At 39.0% G+C, this 11,165-nt stretch overlaps 1 pseudogene; it reads right to left on the reverse strand.

Moving 5' to 3' along the window:
• Nucleotides 1-1,748: 1,748 nt before the first annotated feature.
• On the reverse strand, nt 1,749-5,978 carry LOC123431329 (annotated as a pseudogene).
• Nucleotides 5,979-11,165: the final 5,187 nt, after the last annotated feature.

The raw sequence follows: 11,165 nt of genomic DNA on the forward strand, positions 1-11,165 counted from the left end.
CACTTGGCAATTAGGGGCGATAGAACCAGAAAGTTAAGCGTGCTCGGGCTGAAGCAGTGAAATGATGGGTGATCGGGTGGGAAGTTAGACGATTTGAAATGAGTGATCCACGCTAGAGCAGTGAGGATGGGTGATTAGAGATTAAATTGTCAAATAATTCAAAGATTAGAAAATTGGAATAAAACATAAAAAATATTCATCCTTTAGTCCCGGTTCGTAAGTAGAACCGGGACTAAAGGTACTCCCTCCGAGACGGCCACGTGGAGCACCTTTGGTCCCGGCTTGGAACAGGGCCGGGACTAAAGGTTAGGCCTTTAGTTCCGTCCCTTTAGTCCCGGTTGATGCACCGGGACTAAAGCCCCTTACGGGCCGGGACTAAAGGCCCTGTCCCCACTAGTGTAATGGACGTCATCTCTAGCTCCAAACTCCCCTGACATTGCTATTCTATCCCATGTGATTCAGCAATAAAGCGTTAGACTACCCCTAAAAAGTCATAAATTTGAAAAAAGATCATGAATTTGAAAAATATATGAATTTTTAGAAAAATGTTCGAGAATCTTATATACCTAAGAGAGTCATCTCAACTAATTTATTTTATTGTAATATGCAAGCATGATACCTCGTGCGCACCTCCCTCCGTTCTTAAATATAAGTTTTATTAGAGATTTCAATAAGGTTTATATAAAAATGTATATTGAGGTATGTTAGAGTGTAGATTTATTTATTTTGCTTTGTATAGAATCCACATTAAAACCTCTAAAAGGACTTGTATTTAAGAAAGGGAGGAGTACTTAATTAACTAATCATGTGCATATTTCTATCGCAAACCACACACATAGGGTAGATACATACGTGTGGTTGCACGTACCAAACATCACCCATTCACATAGCTTCGCATGAAGTCGCCACGAAAACCATTGTGCAAACTAAGCCTAGCTGAGAGCTTGAGATGGTTCGATTTCTTGTGCTCCAAAGTCGTCCGACCATGTTTAAGTTTTATAGTTGGTGGAAGCTCTCATGTTTTTCTGGTTCTGTTTTAGGGTTTCCTTCAGTGAGACGACGTTTTCCCCAACTACGAAGAACCTGTGATGACTTTATCAATCTCCAAATTTGTTAGCCCAGTCTTTTAGTGATGCTCATAGGATTTAGCTTTGTGTCCATGTATTTATAGGGGGAGTGTTCACGCGAAGAAAGTATGGTGGCATAAACCGCATGACCATTACATCCATTATATAACGACGCGACCAAAACAACATCATGACCCTAAAATCACCCAAGCAGGCACAATCCACGCAACAACAACCAACCACGGTCAAAGCTCTATGGACTCACACCCTAGCAACCGAAAAGTGGTACATAGCCCGACTTACAAGTCCCCGTCCTTATATCTCCCTTCCACATGATGGCATCCATATATTGTTACGTTTGTCATGGGGGGGGGGGCAACATGTTGGCTACTTCGCACTTATCCCATGTAGATTCCTAGTTCATCATACATATAATATACACATTTACTATGTGGTTTTCTATTTAGATTTCATGGCCCATTGAGCCCAGAGAGGTCCAGTCATATGGTCTTTTAGTGATTTAACTTGCTATTGTCTTCTCGCACACGTCACATGTACTCGTGATGGGAATGACTTAAGTAGGCGGCAAAAATAAACAATTAATAAACTAGAGACTATCATGATGATCCCTATCCTTACCATGCTATAGTTGACAAATCCATAATTTTCTATTTATTCAATCCAAATTACAATACAACTTTTCTTTCAACCAATACAACCACCTGGACCACCATAGTTGAACGTAAAACCCTTCTTAAATATGAGAAATAAATCATTTGCATCATAACAGTTTTTCTTATCAACTAACTTGACCATCCCACTGAGAAAGGGGTCAACAGCTTGACCATTTACGTCGTAGTTCTTAATGTGATTGAAGTAGGCAGATTTCTTCTCATCACAATCGGGGAAGTGCCCACTACCCATTGGTGGACCTCGTGCATTCTTCAAGTAATTCACGAATCCGGTCAAGGCTTGTATACGTGGTGTTTCAGGGCAAAGCCCCCTCGGAAAATGTCCCAAGAATGACGGTGTTTCTAAATCATGACGGTACACCACCCAATCTCCAGAGTATGGATCCTGTAGTCGAACATGAACTGATGAAATCCATGAAAAATAAATTTCACGCATAAGAAGAATACAAGCAAGTTTTAATTAGGTAAAATCATGGGCGGCATATAGTTTCCCATAACCCAATGTTCCATATTTTTATAAAAGATACCATAGCATTAAAACCTACTTTGTTAATTTTAATTTTGCATTCTAAAATAGTTGCAAGCCATCAAGTTTTTCCTATTCATGTTGCCACTGCCACATTCACAGGTCATGCATGTTACTTCTAAGTTTTATTTTTTACGCTACTTTCATTCTATGGGTGTAACTATGCCACATCAGCAAGTCATGTGTGTTAGGAAAAAAAATATATTTTCATATTACTTGTTTTTTCAACCCATGCAACCCTGCCAAATTAGCAAGTCATGCATGTCCCTCATAATTTACAATTTTTTCCATAAATGGTAGAGTTGTCATTAATGTTATATGTGTGGACACTCGGAGAATACATATGTAGTTCATGTTTCACATTTTTTGTTAGATACAAGGCATTATGTTAACGGTAATCCAAATATTCTATATATTTATAGCTATTCATATGCCATATATTTATGCATTTCGTTTGACAAGATTTCTGCACCAAGGCATGAGAAATAGTAGAAATTTTATAAGCTTATATAGCGATCTTGTTGACTAGGAAGAATGATGCACCTTGTTCACGCTAAGCCTGATGTAGTGATCTTGTACATCGTAAATTGATGCAGGAGCAATGGCTTGTCCCGGCACTAGCTTAGCTCCACTTGCAGGAACAAATCCTCCACATTGTGAGTTGTAGCACCCCTTTGATCTCAAGTCCTTCTAAGTAATAAAAAAGTAACATGTATTATTGTCGATGTAAAGAGACTAACACTTGGTCCGATAATGTCTCAAACTATTACAAAATACATGGAAACTATATAGGAACACCAATAATTTATAACTTGTTTGAATGACATTGATTACACTTACCGTGCAATATGTAAAGAAGTGAATATCCCTGTTATGGTACAACGAGGGGGAAATCTGCCAGGAAAACCAGATTACGAAATAGTAGTTCATTCAAAAGAATTTGAGTTTACTAGGATAGGCGATATGTTTGTACGTGAAAGCCGGCTTGAATTAAGTTGTAGTGTCCTCCATCTTGACAATAGATCTGTATGGATGCTCCAGATTCTTGAGAGTTTTCTATATTTGGTGAAGCCCATATACTCATTTCAGCTCGAAAGGCCATAGAATTGTCCTGGCTTGGTGTGCCACATTGCATACTTATGAAAAAAATATACCTCAAGTTAGTGAATAACTTGAAAAACTATGGAGTTTATCTTTTGTGGTGATGCATGTAATCTATAGGTCATATGGTTTGTCAATGGTGTTGCTTAGGTGCTTGGGCTGACAAAATCTTGTATCCTCCATATATCAAAGGTAAAACTAAATCTCTCTCTGTACCTCCCTCCCCCTCCGTTCCCCCTCCCCCCTCTCTCTCTATCTATGTCTCAGATAGGTGTGAAGCGTATTACTAGCAGAGTGTTGGCATGTGAGGATAAGTTTCCAATGGCTCACTAATGAATCTGTATTTATATTGTTTTATCTCTATAATTTACAGATGCGATGCTTAGGTTCAAACTACCTTGAATTTGCCTTTTATATTTATCACATGTCATCGCGACATACATTGTGATTTTTATTATGGTCAATTCTCACAAAAAAATCAACAAACATCCCAAATCTAGCACATGAAAGAGTAGAGAAAGATATGTCCAGAGAGAGGGGAAGAAAGAGTAAGAAAGTGTACATGAGAAATAATTTTGCTTTCATCATCCATGATATCAGGTCTCCACGGTAACAGAAAATGTTTGGGACTTAAAAGAGTGGTGTTCTGCATTGGAAATGTTAGTGCACAATAGTCAGCATATAAAATTCACATAACATGTAAAATTTACATACAAAGTCTCCAAAAGATATAGGTATTAGTTTCTAAATGTGGTGTTCTAAAGTTTTTGTTGGGCATATAAGTAATATAGAGTAGTTATAAATGACTACAACCAGCAGTAATTATCAATATTAACTAGCCATATAGATACAAAAAATGGATGAAAATATAATGCAATTCACAAAGAATTGCATGTGTCAAAATCTTAAGTAAGATGTTTCTTACCTTCTCATTCTTCTATAGATTGCCATTCAAGTCTATTGATTCAACCATGGTGATGTAACAAGGTCTAAACAAAAAACAAAGCAAGACCAATATGGCCACATAATCACCTCCCATTCTTATATAGGAATTGTGTTCCTTTTGACGAAGCATGTAACTATATGATTCCTTACGTCTTTGTATATCGTTTGGAGAATACAACTTATAGGAGGTGAGCCCCGTTGTTACGTTGGAAAGCCTTAAATGGCATCATACTAATGATTCACTCAACATTTATTGATCATTCACTACACCATTTTTTTAAATATGGATATAAATCAATTACTCAATCAATATTCATTAGTAATGTACTTGGTTTAAATCCAATTAATGATTGCTTGCCATCTATCTTTTCATATGGATATACATCCATTTATACATTCATATTCATGAATAGTGGACTGGAGTTACATCCAAAGAATGGATGCATGATGATCTATACTTTTCTATATGAAAAAAAAATCTATTTTGGCTTCCTACCGTTCAACCACACGATGTTAGAAAATTGATTCCTTTCTCCATTACCAGGGGCAGACCCAGGACACAGATGTTATGGTGGCCATGTGTATATAAGTAATATAGAGTAGTTATAAATGACTACAACCAGTAGTAATTCTCAATATTAACTAGTCGTATAGATACAAAAATTGGATGAAAATCTAATGCAATTCACAAACAATTGCATGTATCAAAATCTTAAGTAAGATGTTTCTTACCTTCTCATTCTTCTGTAGATTGCCATTCAAGTCTATTGCTTCAACCATGGTGAGGTAACAAGGTTTAAACAAAAAACAAAGTAAGACCAATATGGCAACATAATCACCTCCCATTCTTATATATGAATTGTGTTCCTTTTGATGAAGCATGTAACTATGTGATTCCCTACGTCTTTGAATATCGTTTGGAGAATAAAACTTATATAGAGGTGAGCCCCGTTGTTATGTTGGAAAGCATTAGATGGCATCACACTAATAATTCACTCAACATTTAATGATTAGTCATTCGCTACACCATTTTTTTAAATATGGATATAAATCAATTGTTCAATCAATATTCATTAGTAATGGACTTGGTTTACATCCAATTAATGATTGCTTGGCATCTATCCTTTCATATGGATATACATCCATTTATACATTCATATTCATGAATAGTGGACTCGAGTTACATCCAAAGAATGGATGCATGATGATCTATATTTTTCTATATGAAAAAATAAGCTATTTTGACTTCCTACCGTTCAACAACACGATGTTACAAAATTGATTCCTTTCTCCATTACCAGGGGCAGACCCAGGACACAGATGATATGGTGCCCATGTGTATATAAGTAATATAGAGTAGTTATAAATTACTACAACCATTAGTAATTCTCAATATTAACTAGTCGTATAGATACAAAAACAGGATGAAAATCTAATGCAATTCACAAACAATTGCATGTGTCAAAATCTTAAGTAAGATGTTTCTTACTTTCTCATTCTTTTGTAGATGGCCATTCATGTCTATTGATTCAACCATGGTGAGGTAGGAAGGTCTAAACAAAAAACACAGTAAGGCCAATATGGCCACATAATCACCTCCCATTCTTATATAGGAATTGTGTTCCTTTTGCTGAAGCATGTAACTATGTGATTCCTTACGTCTTTGTATATCGTTTGGAGAATACAACTTATATAGAGGTGAGCCCCATTCTTATTTTGGAAAGCTTTAAATGGCATCACACTAATGATTCACTCAACATTTAATGATTAGTCATTCGCTACACCATTTTTTCTAATTTTGGATATAAATTAATTATTCAATCAATATTCATTAGTAATGGACTTGGTTTACATCCAATTAATGATTGCATGGCATCTATCTTTTCGTATGGATATACATCCATTTATACATTCATATTCATAAATAGTGGGCTCGAGTTACATCCAAAGAATGGATGCATGATGATCTATATTTTTCTATATGGAAAAATAAGTTATTTGGCTTCCTACCGTTCAACCACGCAATGTTACAAAATTGATTCCTTTCTCCATTATGAGGGGCAGACCGAGGACACAAATGTTATGGTGTCCATGTGTACTCTACATACACAAGGATAACAAGCAATGCTATATTTATATCAAATCATGCCTTTTCTATTTGAAGAAGCCCAATCCACCTTCAATAATACAAAAATTGAGTAAAACTGCCAATTAGTATGTGGGTGGAAATGGTTTTGTATTATTTTGCATAGGCAATAATGAAAACAAAAAATAGTACAACATATTTGATTAAATTATATGATTATGGAGTTTTATCTTTCCAGGTGAATACAATTGTGGAGTTAAGGTTACTTATATTGTGCCTTAATGGTGTACGATGTGCGACATCAATCCGTTTGATAACTACTCCCTTCCGTCCCATAATATAAGAACATTTTGACACTAGTGTAGGGACAGAGGGAGTAGATGAAACCCGCACGTTGTTACGAGAATATTTTGCAATATATGTTAATAAGATTCTGTTGTATGGAACATGAATATTTGGAGAAAATACAAATGATTTATTAAGTAAAATAACAGTTATAGTTATAAATATTTATTAAATATGAATGAAGCGAAAATTCTCATGCATATTTGCATGTTAAGGCCGCTTTTACTGATGCATGGGTGCATGTTAAGGTGGACTTTTTTCCATCCATATTGAATAATGAGGTGGCATGCTTGCATATTGAGAAAAATATGATAGTGGGGGCTACCTATGTAGATATATACTCTCTCCGTCCCATAATATAAGAATGTTTTGACACTAGTGTAGTGTCAAAAACGTTCTTATATTATTAGACAAAGGCAGTAGTAGATTAATCCAAAGAGTTGTAAATCACCCTAAAACAATTAAAAAAAATAGTAGTAATCTATTTCCTGATTGTAACACCCTTAATTATAATAAAAGTGAATAAAAAACATGCACATGATTAGGGAGCAGGAATTGCACAAAATAAAGGGATACATTTAGCATAAATTGACAACGTGGTGTTCCTTCTTTCTCTTCAATTTCCCATGATCTACGAGACAATGGCGAGCCGGTAACCCATCATGCTATTTCCATGGCTAGTGGGTGAGCAGACTTTTTTGCATGGAGCAATCAGATCGATAACACTCGCAAAAAAGAAAAAAAAGATTAGATCGATAAATAGTCCTCCTTTTCTCTTTGAGTACATCTGTATAGATGGGGAGGTGCGCAATGTAGGCGAATCCTATATGATGCCCGCGGGCGTCATAGTGGTGAGCCTTCGCTGAAGGCGTTCCTCCTGACGCGCAGTTTGGGCCGGCCCACGGTCAACATCATTGTTTCTTGTTTTGCTTCATGTTTTTTCTTTTTCCTGTTTTTATTTATTTTATTTCTTTTTCATTTTCCTTCTTTTTCTTTTCTCCTACAAAAATATATTTTCTTTTACAAAAGTTCACTGTATACTATGAAAATGTTCACGGTATATTACAAAAATGTTCACCGTGCATTATGAAATGTTCATCGTATATTAAGTATTTTTTTCAACGAATACTATAAATGTTCACTATGTATTTGAAAACAGTTCACCCAAGATCACACAAAAATTTCAATGTGTATTATAAAATTGTCCAATCTACGTTACACAAATGTTCAATGTGTATTCAGAAATTGTTCAACATACATTACAAATTGTTTAATGCATATTTGAAAAAACAAATCAACATACATTAAAAAATGTTCAATGTGTACTCGAATGTTTTTCATCATATATATTCATATATTCAAAATATTTGATAATAGAATCCAAGCAAAAAATGAGGCGCTACAGTGAGCCGAATGGTACAGTACCGTCCCACTAGAGTGTTCTAGCTATATGTTTTTTTATTTGAACTACAAATGAGCCGGGCCAGTTGGATGAACCGTCTGCGAAGCCAGAGCTTATTGACACACATGGGCGTCCGAACAGGGACTCTCGTCAATATATGTGTGTCGCTGCACACACATGCCATTTCATGGGCCTTGGGATGCGTCCGCATAGCCGGTGTGCAGCCAAGAAATTTACGGGTGTCATCCTAGTAAATAGGCTAATAATATAAGGCAATACATAAACTTACCCGGTGTCCAATGACACCAGTTGCTCCAACATCGGTCCAGCCCATTACCAACAGTGATAGTGGTGAGAGCATAAAAGAGAACCATATAATTTTCATCCCAAGGGTTACGTGAACCAAACCCAAATCTTCGATGGGTCGACTATTCATACCGAGGTCATCTAAATCAGATAACTCTACCAATTTTTTCAAGATATAGCACACCAAGCCCCCAAGGTGGGGCTGACTGCAAACGGTTTTCCAATTTACCTTGCACTTATAGCCCGTGACTTTATAGATCACACACAATCTTGTTGATAATCTTGAGGACGGGTGGGGGCCAGGCGACTTGGTAGGTGGTGATTGTCTTGTGAGGTGATGACCAACTAAACAAGCGCAACGTGGCCTGCCCGTGATGATATATGTGTGTGCGATTGACATGATACCACAGACCTTTCAAATGCGTATGCGTGTGTAATTTCAGGCGAAAAACGATTCACATATGAAGCCGTATGCGATAGGAATAGCTATCACACACACTTATAAAATGAAGACATTGGGGATAGTAGAGGCACCACAGACATTTTATATTTTTTAACTGTGTGTGATAGTGTACCTATCGCAAAGAGATCGATAGATTAACAGTTTGTGATATCAATATTTTACACACAAGTATATCTGTGTAGTCGTTTCGGATGTCTGGCGGATCATAAATATAATGTCAAGGTGTAACATGTAGGATAGTCCACAACTTCGCATACAATTATTTTAGAAAAGTGTCAACAACCGCTCGCCCTAACGTAGACAATTTATCTAGGTCATCTGTTTTGGACCCCCCTATATATCACCCACACAGACAAGACGATAGTTTAAAAATGTGTTGCGAAAAGACAGTAAGAACATTTGTATTGGAGTTAACTGTACCAGTGGGGCATGGTTCGTAACATACATATAGTTATCATACATTCTTCTCCTCTGAATGAACGCACTTTGTGTTGGAGACGAGGTCATTCGTTCATAAGGGGGAAAGCCAAGTGGCAAGCATCACGACGATAGCATGGATGAGGCTAGTGGGTCTAAACTCGATGATGTCTTCCGCCACATCTTTCTTAGGTAAAAGCACAATATTTATGGAGTTGAGTCAATGTAACTTGGCAAAGTGTAAGTGTTGGCAAGATTACGAATCACCTTCACCACTTTCATCTTAATGATGTTCCAACAACGTACCCTCTGTGTAATTTTTCCATCATCTCATGTTAACCCTGTTGGGGCTGCCCCTCTCTTCCTCTTTCACTCGCACGAACAAAGGTAGAAGAAGGGAGACAACACAAAATTTTGCCGGCGACGAACGCCGCCACGGGCGCACCAACGCCCTAATCCTTTTTGCATTTAGCTGGCTCAAACTCATACAAGCAGTACACGTGATGGTTATATAGGCGGAGCACGCAGCGCTTGCACGCCTCCCTCCACTTCTGCCCACGAGCCAGCCCACACACGCACTAACCTGCCGCCATGTCCGGCCACTGACCCGACTAATCTAGCTACATGCAGGCGCACGTACGCCACTCAAGCAATATGTTCACAACGGCCACAGGTGCGACCGGTCACACGCGCACCCGTCAAGATTATTAGTGCTAACAAACCCTAAGATAGAAAATTTTAGTGTTGGCGTCAGTCTTCCCCGATGTTGATGATGCGGTTGCATCGTGCCCTTTCCAAGAAGGCAAGATAGGGTGGGGAGAACACAAAGGGTATCGATGCCTCGATATCTCTTCACATAGGGTTTTTATTTCTTGACACGTCATATTTGATGAAACACAATTTCCATATACTGTTCCCGCACCACCCGCCACAACCCCCCCCCCCCCCCCGCCCCCCCCCCCCCCCCCCCCCCGCGGCACCGGATCCCCCGCCTCCCATGCAGCTTGCTCCGATCCTCTTAGATGGTCGCGCCCCAGAAACCTCCACCTCCCAAAAAATCTCTCCAACAGTCGCCGCTAACCAAACCACCCACGTCGCGTTGCCTACTGCAAGCCCCACCCAGCCGACTACATTGATTTCGCCTCCTGTGCCCGATTCCTCGCCCGCTATGTCTCCATGCTCTCATGCACCAACCGGGCTAGCCAGCCCAGACACCAGTTTCGCGTCAGATCACCCAGCGAGCCCATCCAATCCTTCTGCTGCCCACGTCCCCACGACACCTGATCCTGATTCTCCAACCGCCTGCACCTCCGCTTCCGCACCACCCTCTCCTATCCCGCTATGCATCCAGCCTCTGCCACCCCAGTCCGTTCCCGTGACTCCACCCGAGAACACACACAAAATGAAAACGCGTGCTAAAGACGACTATTTTATGCCTAAGGTTCTCACGATTTCCTCTATTTCATCACTTCCTGCCACCTACAAATCTGCACTTAGGGATCCTAATTGGCACAACCCGATGTTAGACGAATATATTGCCTTGATGCAGAATGACACTTGGTCTTTGGTTCCTTGTCCTGCAGGTGTGAACGTTGTGATCGGCAAATGGATATATCGTCATAAGCTCAACCCGAATGGCTCTCTGGCCCGGTACAAGGCACGTTCGGTTCTTCGTGGCTTCACTCGGCGAGAAGGGGTGGACTATGGTGAGACTTTCAGTCCCGTGGTCAAACCCGCCACCATTCGAGTTGTTCTCAGCCTCGCCACCTCTAAATCGTGGCCCTTGCACCAATTGGATGTCAAAAATGCATTTTT

The sequence above is a fragment of the Hordeum vulgare genome, chromosome 2H, assembly GCF_904849725.1.
Source record: "Hordeum vulgare subsp. vulgare chromosome 2H, MorexV3_pseudomolecules_assembly, whole genome shotgun sequence".
NCBI classification, from domain to species: domain Eukaryota; kingdom Viridiplantae; phylum Streptophyta; class Magnoliopsida; order Poales; family Poaceae; genus Hordeum; species Hordeum vulgare.